The following is a 15,349-nucleotide window of genomic DNA, read 5'->3' on the forward strand; positions in this document are numbered from 1 at the left end:
TTCTTTTCTGTCTTTCTCTTGCTCAGTAGCGATCCGATAATAGCATATGGAAAGTGTTTTCAAAATGCCCAGATTTGGCACATTGTCATTGAAAAGAGAGGAGCGCAGTGATGCGGTGCTACAACAGGGGAAATGAGTTGCGGATTGGACGCAGCCCGCCTCGGTGCGGACTTATCCCACTTTAATTTAATATTCCGCAATCACACACACTAGTGATGGCATATAGGCTAATTCAAGGAGAAATTCAGAGGGAAGGAAATGCTTTTGTGTGTGTGTTTTTTTACACCACTTTATTTGATTAAGGAGAGAGGCAGCACAATATTGTGTATTATCTTTTTCACCCTGTTTCCCTTTTTCTCTGACTTCCCCCCACTCCCGAGTCAGATTTTATATTTTTTTATACATGAAACAATGGATATTTATTTGTTTGCATTTAGATCATTTATTTAAAAATCAACAACTCTGACTTCTCTGCGCATCGGTGTCACACTGGAATCATCCCTAACATAAAATCGAGACCCATAAACGCTTGTTTGTAAAACACTGAACCCAAAATCAATGTATTGGGACATTTCAATCGATTATATAAACGAAAATCCATACGCAACATGAGACCGGTATCAGCCCACTCTCCCGCTCCCTTTTAAAGAGAGAGAGACGGAGGGAGGGAGAGAGGGAGAGAGAGAGAGAGAGAGAGGGAGAGAGGGAGAGAGAGAGAGAGAGAGAGAGAGAGAGGGGAAAAAAGCAGAGAAGAGAAAAAAGGGAGAGCTTGTAGTGCCTGGGCTAAAAACAAAGACTGTCAATGCAGCCCTTTGCTTCAGTCATTTGGTTCAGGGCTTCTCCAATATTTTCAAGTCAAGTAGTCTACCCCCAAATGGACACACCTCACGCCAAGGGTCCCCATTTATTTAATTGGATTTTGTCCCTTAGACTCCCAATATACATTTTCTGTTGTTATTGATTGAGAATTACATTGTAAACATGCTGTAAGTGTGGCGCTAATGGTGATACAAGTGAAACCTTTGTACGGACACATGTTCTCTAATTGGAATAATTTCATGTTAATGAAATCACAGTGAAATTAAATAATTCCTCATTCCGCCTGGGGGGACCCCCTGCATGGCCTTGGCGGACCTTTGAGGATTGTTGAACCCCACTTTTGAGAAGCACTGACTTAGATGTCAAAGTGCTTCCAGATGCACAATGATAGTGCGAGTCCTGATGACAACAATTAGACAGAAAAATGCCCTAATCAAACGGGGCCACACGGGATTACGTTGCATTTCAAGGGTCAAGGGGAACCGTTTCAGCACCCACCCACCCCCCAACCCCCCCACCACGACCCGTCCCCTCCCTCCACCCGTCTGTTTCCACACCAAATATCACATTTCAGCATCACAAGCAACAATCAAGCACTTCAGGCACTACAATCAGGTATGCAAATCCACGGGAAGGCACGGACACGATAGCCGCTGCGCACTGTCAGATGAGCTATTGCATAAACTGTGCATTAATATGCAACATGATATGAGAGGGGCAAGAATCGGGGGGAATGGGGACAGGCGGAGGGGTAAAATAAGGAGGTGCCAATCATGTAAAATTTACATGGGACCACAGCTGTTAGGGCTCTCGAGGAGGGGAATAGGTGGGGTGGAATTGGAGGGGGGGGGGGGGGGGGGGGGGGGGGGGGAGTGGGGGCGACGTGAGATTAGGAGACAGGGGAAGGAGGAAGGGGTGGAGGTACAGGGGTGGTGGGTCCGTGCAGCCGCCGGTGCCACTCTGTTTATTTGATAAGCCTCTGACTGTAAAGTCTTTACCTAGATGCAGGCGGGGAAGGGACTGCCGTGATCTTGAAGAGGAACAAGTGTTGTGGCAAGGAATAGGGAGAAGTAGGAGAAGAAGACAGAAACAAGAGAGGGAGAGAAGGAGAAGGGTGACTTGGTAGACGTCGCCGCCCGCATTTCGGGTCGCTCACGAGAGGAAATCAACACTACAAGTGCGTGCACGCACACACACACACACAAACATGTGCGTCTCTCTCACACACACAACACACAGCACCAACACCACTGCTGTTTCCATTCAGTCTCACCTCGCCCTGCTGCCCTCCTCCCACTTGGCCTTTTGGTCCTCCGATCTTTTTCATTGTTGATCCCGCTTTAATAGACACGCGTCCAGTGAGTGTCCTCCATATATGGTCAGGGGGAATAAAAAGCCCCCCAAAACGGCCTTCTCGTGATGCCCCCTAACACACAACACACATATCGGCCTCCAGCCCCGTTCCACGCCAAATACTATTGATTATCACTCAGATCCACATGCACTTATAGACACGTAAAGCTGCCGTAGATGGGAACAATAGCACCTGTATGATCCGCGTGAAAGAAAGGGAAATAAATTGATAGCTGCCAAAATGATGATCGAAATAACTTCAATTACTCTCAATTAGTAATTTACCTACAATTTGCATATTTAAATATTGAGAATTACTGAAGGAATAAGTAACAAATAAATCAATATACTAGGCTACATTAATAAAACTTCTATAATAATATATTTTGAAAATAAATGCATTGCATCAAATATAATAATAATAGTAGTAATAATAATAGTAATAATAATAATAATAATAACAATAATAATAATAATAATTGACTGTACACGCTGTTGTAAAGCATTAGAATAAAATGTAAGTGAAATCAGAGCAATAAAAATTTAATTTGAAACATATCAGTACGCCTGTTATTTAATGGCGAAAGTAAGACTGCTATATGTTGTCACATGGCTTATTAGAGTGCTTTCTTCATGACAACCCAGGAGCTTGAACATGTCAATTTAGTGGTCCGAGAGGTCCTTTTAGATCTCCAGGAGCCCCCTCTCCCTCTCTCTGGGGGACTGTCACCCCTCCACCTTCCCACCCCATCATCCATTCATCCATGCCCCCACCCCTCCCAGCCCACCCCCCCATCTCTCCTCTCCTCTGACACTCAGTGGGCCATCCCAACACGGCAAATAACCCGGTCAGTACCGAGAAGTCAGTTCTATGGTAACAGATTGACATCTCGACATCCAGGGGAAAAACGTCAGGAGCATCTCATATCCAGTGCTGGGCTCAAAAAGTAACATGTTACCCATGACTTTAAAGTAATATTACTGTGGTGTACTTACATTACTCTTATATTTTGTTCATGACATCGCTGCTGTTAAATTATCTTCCTTTAGATTCGCGTTTTTCCCACAAAAATATGAATATTTTAATAATTTCAATTTATTCCGATCCCTATGATTAACAAATGCTGACCTAAAATTGGACATTTTAAATAATTAATTCCAAATGTATGTGTAAAGTGGCGTGATTAAAAAAATAATTAATTAATTATTTTTTTTAAATAAAGGTCTTCTTGTTTTAATTAGTAATTGTCATATTTTGACAAATCAGACGTTGTATTTGTGTGGGAGCACGTTATAAAGCAAAGAGTTACCACCCAACGCTGTCAGCTGTGAGCTTGTACAGTCAGTCAGTCTCCTGCCTGGACGCCATCATCTATCAAGCCAACCAAGTCAACCGGAGGCGCAATGGCCAATGCGCAAATGCGCACGGATTAGCGGATGCGGCTCAGACAAATTGGCAACGCTTGAAGCGAAAGAGAGAATAAAGAAAGACAGAGAGAGAGAGGCGTCATTTTTTCAGGTGTGCAGTGACCCTGAAAGATGCTTGTTGGCTTCATCACTGCGTTAGAGGAGTCCTTATGAGGGCTCTTCACCCTCCTTTCCGAGTGACCATCATTAAACCGGATGCCCTGGGTTCAAGCAGTCATTTCGGCAAGCATCTACCGTGCCGAAGTGTCATTGAGCAAAACGCTCAATCCCTCCCAACTCCAGACGCCTGTTTTATGAGTGAGTCTGACCTCTGACCTTCTTGTGTTGGGGGGGAAAGACAGGGGATTTTCCCTATCGAGATCAATGAGATTTAACATGAGAATTTATTATTACAGTAAAAAATACAGCTGATTCCAATATGTATTTTAAAAGCCTGTCAAACTTCAGTTTATTCATAAAATGATTTAATCTTTTCTGCTCTTAAATATTAAAAATACATTAATCAATCTGGAATTTTCAACATAAACAGCTCATTAAGTTTTGTAAAAATATGTATATATTTGTACAAATTGTATGATTAAAAATTAAACAACAATGTTCCACATCCTCATTATACATGCAAATTTTATAACTGTAAATTCAGTTCAATCATACAACCATGATAAATAGATAGATTTTTAGAGAGCAAGAGAGAAATTACTTTGTATTTTAATGCAAAGTCAATATTGTTTTTATGGAATAAACACCATAACTTATTCACAATCAAACAAGCAAGTAAACTGTGGATAAAAGAGAAATGGTACAAGCAACCCCTCAGCACACATATACACACACACACACACACACACACACACATACACGCACACACACACATACACAGACACACACAAACACAAACTCTGTTATGTTTTCAATTTGGGTTGAAATGTAGACATTTTCCCTTGGTTGCATAACTGCCATCCGTATCGCCCCTCCCTTCAATTAAATGCTATTTCTCCCAAACAAAATGTCAGAATCATTCCACACAGGGTAGTTCAACAGTGATTTGTTCTGAAAGCTATGTGTCTTTCTCTGAGATGGTGTGTGCATTTGTGTTTGTGTGTGTGTGTGTGTGTGCGCGTGTGTTTCTGTTTGTGTGTCCTGACCTCAATTCTAACTGGGTTCACAAAGGGACGGAAAAAAGGTGCCTAAAAATACATTTAATTCACAATCAGCCCAGCTGAGCTGAGAATGACAAATCCTTTTACAACGCCCCACAGTGAGATGTGAGATTATGAAATATAAACATACACACACACACACATGCATGCATGAAGTCGTGCAAACTACACACGTGCATGGGCCACACAAAAGAGAAGGTATAAAACAATCAGCTGTGGAAATTCCAAAATGAATCATGCTGCAAAATTACAGTGTGTGTTTTAAAATATATATCTATATTTTTAAAGACATGACAGGCCTGAAAACCAGAAATACCAGACAAGTAGATAAATATTGAGAAAATAATTTAGTGGAAGCTAAAATATTCTTTCCAGTTTGTTCTGATGAATTTGCAGTTTTTGTGCTTCACCAAGGTAATTACAAATCCTTAATTTTAAAGAACTAAATTAATAACACAGATTAAATATTTAAGCATACAGTATGTAATTACAGTATCTTTGTAGAAGTGTAGCAGCTCAACTGTAAATAAAATCAAAATACCACAATCTTGTTTCATAATGGAAAAAAACTGTATAAAGGGAATATTTTTCCTTTTCATGTGACCACTTGACAAGCAATAAAACTGCTGGGCTGCAGTCGTTCATCTTTTCCATATATATGCCAGCAGACGGACACCCCGCTCAAGTCCACTGGCTCAGAGAGATTCCAAGATGGCCGCGCACCTGTCATGGAGGTGGATTGTCATGATTATGTATGGAGATCACCTCAAGGCCTCTGTAAGCTATGAAGAGCATGCACACCTTGAGTTGCTGGTTCAACACCGGTCAAAAGCACATCGTTTTAAAACCGCTGACTGCTCCTTAGAAAGAAAGGATAAACCCTGGCAGTATCTCCTTTCTCTCACTCTCTCTCTCTCTCTCATGCTTCCTTTCTCTTTCTCTCCATTGCCCTCTCTCTCTCTCTCTCTCTCTGTCTCTTCTTCTCTCTCTCTCGCCCCCTCTCTCACATCAGAAGCGCTGAAATGCACCCCAGGGCCAAATCGCACAGAACAACCCCTCTGAGCCAGAGAAAAAAGCTGGAATCCGTTTGCCCTGATATTTCACCAGCACCAGCCAGGAGCGAGGGGGAGAGGGAAAGACACAGAGAGGGAGAGAGAGAGAGGGGGAAAGAGACTGGGGCAGAGAAAAGGGATAGATGGGAAAACGACAGACCAGGGCTGCATTTATTGGGGGTGTGAGTACCGCGCTGTAGGCTGTGGGATGGTCGGGAGAGTGCAAGGTGTTGTTGTTAGGTGTGGTTGGGTTTACTGAAAGGGAAGAGCATGCATAGATAGGATGGTGGAGGAAAAAAAAAAGAGAGAGATGGAAGGATTGGTCATGCGCAAGGTAAGAGAGAGGCTTTGTTTGATTGTATGTGGGGGGAGTGGGGGTGAGGTGGGGATGAGGGGATGGAGGGAGGGGGCTGAAGCTGTCGTCTGTGGGGTTATTATTATTGCAGGCAATCTTTGTGTGTGTGTGTGTGTGTGTGTGTGTGTGTGTGTGTGTATGTCTAAGAGAGAGAAGGAGAGATGAGGAGATATGAGATTCAGCTGCGGGGTCATTATTTTTTTCTGACGCATGTCATGAGGCTAAAAGAAGGTTTGAAGTCATACACACTCCTGTCATCACTGATTATGCAGGCTCATTTGCATATTTAACAAGAATTTGTGACACAGGTACCTGCTGAAACATTGACTAGTGTGTTTTAGCCACATATTGATCTATTGATTGGAGTGTGAGGACTGTACTCAAATACAGTATGTGACATCCGGTGCACAAGTATACACACACACACGCAAACACAAGTTGACCCGGCTGATTAACATCTCTCCCACTATCTCAATAATAATAACTGTAAGAACAGACTACCTTAACAGTGTAGAAATAACTGATAAGAGAAAAAAGGGCAGAAAATAAAAAAAAGGATACAGGGGTTTAAATGAAAGCGAGGCTAGAGGAGCAGAGACTGCGAGACGAGCGTTTTTTGCCATTTCACCCAGTTTAATAGGAGGACAGTTAATGGGCCTTTTTTATCGGGCACAGGCATCAATCAAGAGGTGTCAGGCGGCTGCTGAATCTGGGCTGTGGTCCTCTTCACAGATGACTGATTAGCAAGCCAAAATCACCAGATCCATCTTCCGACGGTCACTTTTATTACAGTCATTTTTAAAGTGACAGCAACCTGCCTTGTCTCACAACACTGGCCACTGCATATATATTCTCATCTTCTCTCCCCCTCTCTCTTCCCCTCTGTGCATCTGTCTTCCTCTCTTGTTCTGTCGCCGGGTATTTGGTCAGTCACTCTCCTGTTGTTTCTCCCCCCCCCCCCCCTCCCTTTCTTTCTCCTTCTTTTAACTACTTTTATCTGACTTTCTCTCCGTCTCTCTCCAAACCCCCACCACCACCACCACCACTACCACAACCACCTCCTCACCCCCTGTTGGTGCTACACTTATTCTCTCACTCTGCTGGGCAGGTTGAGGGGAAGCAGGGTCAGGGAGGTGTGGAGAGAGACAGGGAAAAGAGGGAAGAGAGGAGAGAAAATAAGACCCCCTCCTCTTCCATTGTCTGAAGGGTGTGTTCTGAATCCCTATATCGGCCAGTCTCCAGAGATGGCGAGAAATTCGTTTTTGCACAGTTCTCCTGCTGTCTCACATTGGAGGAGGAATTCTCCATTCCCGAGCAGAAGATGAATGTAAATGAAACAGTTTCAGCGTGCAGTGTGTTGGTCACAGCTGCATTTACATGGCTGCGCTCTGCAGACGGCATTTTAAGAAACAGAAAAGGGTGACATTAAAGTTGGAGGCCAGGGAGTGTTAAAATGTGTTTTTTGGGGCCAGGATGTAATAATATGTTGATGGGAAAAGGGTGTCAGGAGACTGTCTCGGGGTAGAATTTTGTTTGGAGCTTGTCACTCAGATTTCTTATCCTTTCCTGCTTCAGTTTACTTACAGGCTGCGTTCAAAATAAATCACTGCATCAAATAATCATCGTGCAATCATTCAAAATGGCAGCTGAGCTATGTTTACCCAACGGTTTGCATACGTGTGTGTGTGTGTATGTGTGTGTGTGTGTGTGCGTGCGTGAGTGTGTATGAGGCCAGGCTCTAAAGAGCACTCCTGTGTCTTGGCAGGAGATATGCTAATCGCAACTGACATCAATCTGAAAAACATCAGCCGAAGTAACATGTGTCTAAGATTACATTTACAACCTTCTGAGCAAAGAGGGACAGCGTGTGCGCGCACACACACACAAACACACACAGTGAGGGAAAAGTGGGTCAGGTAAAACAAGCAAACGTATTTCAGAGACAGCCTGCCATTTGCGATGTCCTCAAAAAACAACTGATTGAACAGCTTGTCGAAACATTAAGGCTCAAATTTGAAAGCTTTGGAGTCGTCTTAAACACAGAAGGGATTATTCTATTAAACAAATGTGTTCTTTGTTTTTCACTGCCCGCTTAAATACTGAAAGCTTTTAATATTGAGACACAAAAAAGCTATTAGTCCCTCCTTTGTTCAGACGTTTAAAGTTAAGGTTATGAGTTCCTTCCTTTGTGTTTTTGGAAGGGGTGGGGGGAATACGTCATTCTTTCTCAGGCTGTGATATGCATTAGAAGACAACCTGGGTCACATTTTACAGTGAAGCACCTGAACATCAGAGCGACTCGGGCGGGTGTAAAATATGTGTCCTGCTAAAACCTATTTGGATATGGCCCTTAGATGTGTGTATGTGTGTATATGTGTGTGTGTGTGTGTGTGTGTGTTGAGGGGGGGGCAGATAGACAGAGAGACATGCACACACAGGAAATCATAGTAATGGTGCTAGCAGCTGTGGCTTGCTAAGTGAACACATACGACTGTAGATATACTGGATCGGGCTTTCCTTAAGCTCGGGATCTGATCTGTGTGTGTGTGTGTGTGTGTGTATGTCTAAGTGTGTGTGTGCAGCAAAGTTTGAATTTGCACTAAAACTCTCTCTCTCTCACACACGCACACACACGAAAACATTCAAGACTCAGATTCATTTGACTCGACTGAAAAGCGTCTAAAATTGATGCAACAAACTTTGTCTGTTTGATTGGTGAGCTGTCTTCCTCTCTTTTCCTCTCTCTCTTTCACACACACTTATACACACATTCACTTTCATTCTATCTGGAGGGCAGCGGGGCACTCAGGGGTCTGACAGTGAATTCGTCCCGAACATCCGCCAATAAAAGATCGCTGCAGTATTTTACGCTAGAAACGTTTGATGACAAGCAGTAACTAGCGTGAAATTCCCCCTAGATTAAATGTCCTAGGAGTTGTATTCCCATCCGGCAAAAACACACATCTGTGAGCATGTAAGACTGCACACACACGCGCGCACGCACAAGCACATGCACATGCACACACAAACTGTAAACCTCAGTCAGGGTATACCCCTCAGCAGGGGGAAGGCACAGGAAACAAAGATAAATCCTGAGATGCACACACACAGGGACGTACAGTACACTAACACACAGACATAGTCCCATGCACATACACTGACATGACCACACATATAAACTGTATATATAGTATATAAATACATGCACACGTCGGCATAGAGGAACACTGGCTTACTCACAGGCGTTCAGACTGGAGACACACCGGGGGGCAAATCATAGCAGGAGACTTGTAGTGTGTTTGGCTGATTACCAGTAGAGCAAATAGCAGAGAGAGCATGCTCACATTGCCACCTCCATCCTCCCACATGCACACACACACCTGTTTCTTTGTTGGTTAGTGTGCTGATTATTATTATAATTGTTGTTATTATAACTTTTGCTTTTTTTTTTTTCTCTTTACTATTCTGCTCTTTTTTGTGTGTGTGTGTCAAGGGCTGGAGAGAGAAAGACAGCCGGCCTCACCTGGCACTAAAGATCTCAAGACATGAAATTACTCAGTTAGGCAGGTAACTAAAATCAAGGTTGGAAGTTCTTTAGGGTTGCTTGTATAAAATGATTATTGGTGTGGAACTAAAATCTGACTGATTACACTAAATTTGCTAAATTTAACGGCTTTCTAAAAAAAAAAGAAAAGTTAAACAGCATAATGCTCTGTTTTTCAGGACAGAAGGACAGAAGCAAAGCTGTGACAGAGTCAGAAAATGCAGGACAGCAAAGTTAGCAACATGCTGTAGTTAACTTCTGTTCCGTTTTCTGGGAAATCTTTCTCTTTCTCAGTGTTGCTGGTACTGCAGAGTGTAGAGAAGAGAGGCAGAGAAGAGGAGGAAGACTCAAATTGGGGCCATGTGAAATGCATAAGCTGTATTTTAAAACAATATAAATATGTAGGGTGAGAGACATATTCGACAACCATACTGTGGACTCTCCCTTCCTCCTCTCTCCTTCTTGTATCTGTCTGAGACTGAATAGATCTTCTGAATCTTTTTATTTCTTCATATTTCTTTACTTTCCCCTGTCCATAATATTCTACTCACTTTAGAATGATTTTATAAACTCACAAAATAGGACTAAAAAACTACCTGGCAACCAATCAGATTATTTTAAAATAAAAATCTGAATGCAAAACATTTCAGTTTTAATCAGTTTTAGATTATTTTGCATCTGGTGCCAACATTTAGTGAATTAAATGCCTGACTTGTTTCTAATATTTTAAATACATTATATATCACATACAGATTGGATAAGTTTTAAAATGTGGAAAAAGAGCATCCATTTCAGCCTAGTCTGGAGCTCAGTCATATCAAGAAACAGTATATACATCACTATATATTCAATAAATGTCCGTTTGAAAATCCAACCACATCGGGCCAATTTCGTAAATACAGTACGTAATGCCACCTGGTTCTTATGCAAGGCTTCCTGCTGTTCTCATGCAGGGAAAGTCAAGGCCGAGTATGAGGAGGTCAGGCAGAGGTAAGCCTAAATAAAGTCTCTAACTGGGCTGCTTTACAAGCCTTAGTTAAAGATATTGATTCAGTCATAAAAAAAGCAACATTCTGCTTAGTGAAGAGAAAGTTGCAGTTTACAGCTTGTATGTTCATATCATCTCCTGGCATGTGTTTCCCTTACCGCAGTTATGTGCCATAATTACATTAGACTTATGACCTTTCAGAAGGGCGGGAAGGGGCAAAAAAAAAAAAAAAAAAAAAAAAAAAAATTCTTGAACATCTTAATTTGATCCGTTTCAAACAAGAGAGGCCGATTTTGGAAGAGGAGGAGGAGGCTGCACACATAACATATTACAAGGAGAGCGGTGCCAGCTAAAAGCGGTGCCCTGTTTTTTATTTTCACTTCATATTCTTCAATGAAAGGTTCCTTTGTTGTCTACTGGCTGATTGACTTTAATGAGAAACATTCCATTGTACCAAACGTTGGTTTTACAAACTGAACTTTGTGTTCCTCTTACTTGTTTTCAAATTAGATTCAAAAAGGGGACACAGCGGTAGAGGCAGGGCCCCGGCCGTTCGGCATCACAACAAACATGACATGCACATGCACACAAGCACGCCCAAGTCATTCATATATACTCGCACACAATGCTTTAATCCTTTATCCTTTACGCTCCAAACTGTGTTATCGGCTGTAAAGAGAATTCAAAAAGCATGACTATGACATAGAGGGAGGAAGAGCAATATTTGGAGGAGGAAGGGACAGAAATGGAGGGATGAGAAGACAGGATAAAAGATTTTGTTCTAACTATGCAACAGTATTCAACTTGATACTCTTACGGCATTAAACATGGTTCAAATATCAGGCTGCAAGTGTGTGTGTGTGTGTGTGTGTGCGTGGTATCGACAAACTCAGCCCTTGATCTGTGAAGAGGAGGTGATGGTGTCTTAAGAGTTGGTTGTGCACAAATTGTGTAGATTTAGCCACTGGAAACAATCATGTGGTATGTGTGCGTGTGTGTGTGTGGATGGAGCTACTGAAAGCAATTCCTTAGAATAACCGGTGAGTTGGACTACCTGCTGGCATGAGCTAAGCTGTAGATCGATAACAAGTGTTAGTGCGTGTGCGTCTGTATATGTGAAAGTGTTTGTCGTATGTTTATTTGTGTGTGTGGGTGGGTGGGTGTGGGTGTGGGTGTACATATGTGTGTGCTAAGGCATCATACGGTTACTGGAACACTTACTATATTTAGCCCCCTCAATGCAACATCGGGTTTTAAGAAAGCAATCCATCTGAATTACGGCAATACAAATCCATCAGCTGACGATTTCTTAAGTGAAACTAACAAGTGTTCCTAAATTCTTTATAAAATTACACCTGAGCAAGAACAGATTAGATGTTAGAAACATTTAGGTCAATAATACAGTTTAGACAGCAGATCGGATCAATACGCACACATACACACACAAACACTGCGCATGCATGCACACAAACACGTACACAGATTCAGTTGCCATGGTATCTGTATGTTTTTTGCATGTTCCTGTCACATTGGTGACGTGTGTGTCATGTGCTGAAGGGCATGGTGACCCAAGCAGCCAGCAGCCTTTCCTCGGGGGTGACACGTCCATTACGCTCTAACAACACGGACAGCCAACATCAGAGGCCCGGTTCAACCTGAAACAGGCTCTGACAGCTGCTCTGGCAGTCGTCTGCATACCGCTGCTGCTCCTGTATCACCAAGAATCATTTCTAAAAAGATTTCAACATATGTTTGAATTTCCACAGCATAATTTCAATAGGTGTCATGGGTCCAATGTTCATGAAACATGCAGAAGGCCCTGGAAACCTTCAACCTATTGGCCTTTACTTTCTCTTGGCTTCTGCCAAGCTTTGCCGCAGGCAAATAAAACGCACAGTCATGTGATATTATAGCATATATTATAGAGCGTTAGGCTGTGATCAGATAGGACAGCTGAGTGAGTGCTGCTGGTGCGGCCAAGCTACATGAGGTCTGGCTCTGATCCATCTCTGTTTTTGGTCATATCTGATAGGTGCTCAGCCTAATCAATGCATCTAGCAATGCTGGTTGCATTTGCAGCGATGGAGTTGGATGCTTTATGCATAAACTGTTTCTTATATTATATATGGCATTTTGAACATAAATACTGAATGCAATGAATCCACATATAAAAAAACAATCAATCAATTATTTTTCTAATACAAATTTGTACAAGCTTTATAAAGATGATAAGAGAAAAGACAAAGTACCACTATGCTGTTTTTTAACCCAATAAACAATATATTTACATACCTCTAAAGTTTTCAATGTTTCAGTGTAAAACAGCCAAAAAAAAAACACACCAAACAGGTTTTTTAAAAAGTATGTGGTAGTAAGTATTAAAGCACCACTCCATCTTGACGGGTTTTGTTGCTGACAGAGCTGGTGCAGCTGTTAAAGATGCTGTGCTGCAGCACAGACCGCAGGTCAGAGACACAAAGGTTCCATGCACAGTGTAGCTCAATGGTAACACAAACAGCAAGAGGTCAAAGAGCACAGAGAGTACTTAATGCTTGTCAGCTCTGTAGTCACAGTTTGGCAGATAAACCGAAGTAATAAACTGGATAATGTTGTTGCCAATAAAAGTGAATGACTGGAATGTGGTTACTGCTCTGTTTGCTTTTGGAGATCAGGATGAAGAGTCTGTTTAAAAATGTAGTACGTGACACACAAGAAAACTGTATGTTAATTTCCCTCCAACTGCTGTTAATTTATTTATTTGCTGTTGATTCATATTTCCTCCTATTCTAAAATGGCAAAAGCAGAGATATTTTCAACTTAAGCCACCATGTCCTAAACACCAACCACCATTTTGGAGGAGATGTACGTGATCCGCGCCAAGCAAATGACAACAACTGCTGAAACGAGTGCAGGCTTGTTCAGATAAACATTTTGAATTTAGTGATAAATTGTGGAGCAAAACTTTAGAGCGTTCAGGGGCGTAGGTTGGGTTTTAACTTTGGTAGGGACATTTTTTGTCGGACGGCCAAAATAATTGTGTATGTGTACTTGCTCTCTATCACTCTTTTCATACTCTCTCATAGGCACATGTGCGCACACACATACACACATAAAGAGCCTGACTCTGCTAAATGTTTACTTTAATACGCATTTGCTGACTTGCCTGTGCTGGACTTGTATCATGTTTTTTTTTCTTGGATTTTTACATCTTATTTTATTGATAGACTACTTAACTATAAATCTGAGACCAAAATGAATATTTAAAAATAGCATATCATAGACTGTCAATAAATGTTACAATAAAATAAACTAGGTAAAATAAACTCTAGGTAATGTTCTGCTCTGTAAGTAGCTGCTGGAAGGTTTTAAAACCTCACCTGAGATTCTGTCCTTCTTAAAGTTTGTGGATTTAGGCGACACAACTCAAGAGTTTCATGACAGAGTCAAACCTATCTTTAAATCATCTCAGAAACTTCTGTTTGTATTATTTTTCATCTAACATCTGAACTTATGGCTAGATCTTTCACCATGACATCAGAGCTCACCTGAGTGGCTGCAGCTCACCTGTCTGTGTGTCTCTGTGCTGCTGGGGCTGCTGCTGACAGGATTTTCATAATAAAATGTTGCCTGACAGACACAAACAAATCAGTTGGACGAGCTGTGGCTAATTTAGCTTATAAAGAATGTTTATGTCTTAATGGCACATATGCAATAATAATTCTACTCTTGATCCACTCATGGAAAAGGGGACAGATGGCATTAATAGTAAATATTTCTCCCACTAATTTCAAAGATTAATGTTTGGACTGATTACAGAACATTCTTATTAACTAAGCTCAACTGTTGTAAAAGGACCAGATGTCTTAATTTGCTTTTGGGAGGAATTTTCACCAACAGTAATAAAGTTGTTTAATTAAACAGCGTGTCTGAGCAACAATCACAAATTAGCTTACAACACCTAACGCCTGAAGTTAAATATGATATCAAATGATCTTAGTTTTGTCCAGTGAAGTCGTTTTCAATCCTGTGACGTATGGAACGTTTAAACTATAAATACTAACCACTTCAGATTCTCCACCTCACTGACTCCACGACTGCTGCTGCTGCTGCTGCCGGGCTGCTGCTCGTCAACAATGCGTACAGCTTGAAGTTGAGGGTTGCCAGATCATCAGGTCGAGTATCCCCCATATCCTGCTTTGTTTGCAGAAAACACACAAACTAGGAACTGCAGAGATCTTACTGTTAACATAACATGGAGTTTAAACAGCTAGATTGTTTGACATTGATAAAAATATTGGTAGGGACACGTCCCCACTGTCCATACCCAAATCTACGCCCATGTGAACGTGGAATGAAAACATATCATTTACATTCAGAGTTGTTCCGAAATAAAGCGTTATGTGTTTACAGTTTCACATCCCACACCATAAAAGAATTAAAGCATATTTTAATTGGCTTGCTTTTACATGCTAAAAAAAAAAGTCAAAAATTCTAACTTCAGTGAGTTGTTACGACACTGTTACAGAGCTACATAAACTGAGCAACCAAAATATAACACAGATCAGATTAAAATATCTCTAACTTTATCCCCCTGATAGGTTGTTAGTATTCTGGTGAGCATGTCTCAATGAAAAAAAAAAAAAAAAAAAA

At 41.5% G+C, this 15,349-nt stretch overlaps 1 protein-coding gene across 4 annotated transcripts in view; it reads right to left on the reverse strand.

The window, feature by feature from the left end:
• The window catches only part of zfhx4 (zinc finger homeobox 4), a 308,281-nt gene that overhangs the window by 86,492 nt on the left and 206,440 nt on the right, over window positions 1-15,349 (reverse strand). Inside the window, exon 3 of one of the 4 annotated variants that reach the window (XM_042399190.1) lies at window positions 14,761-14,890. The exons of 2 other annotated variants lie outside the window; for them this stretch is intronic. The gene's annotated coding sequence lies outside the window, so the exon portion shown is untranslated. Of the gene's footprint in view, window positions 1-14,760; window positions 14,894-15,349 lie in introns of those variants that run through there. One more of the 4 variants, XM_042399192.1, reaches the window with a different exon arrangement.

Source organism: Thunnus maccoyii, chromosome 21 (assembly GCF_910596095.1).
Source record: "Thunnus maccoyii chromosome 21, fThuMac1.1, whole genome shotgun sequence".
NCBI lineage: Eukaryota > Metazoa > Chordata > Actinopteri > Scombriformes > Scombridae > Thunnus > Thunnus maccoyii.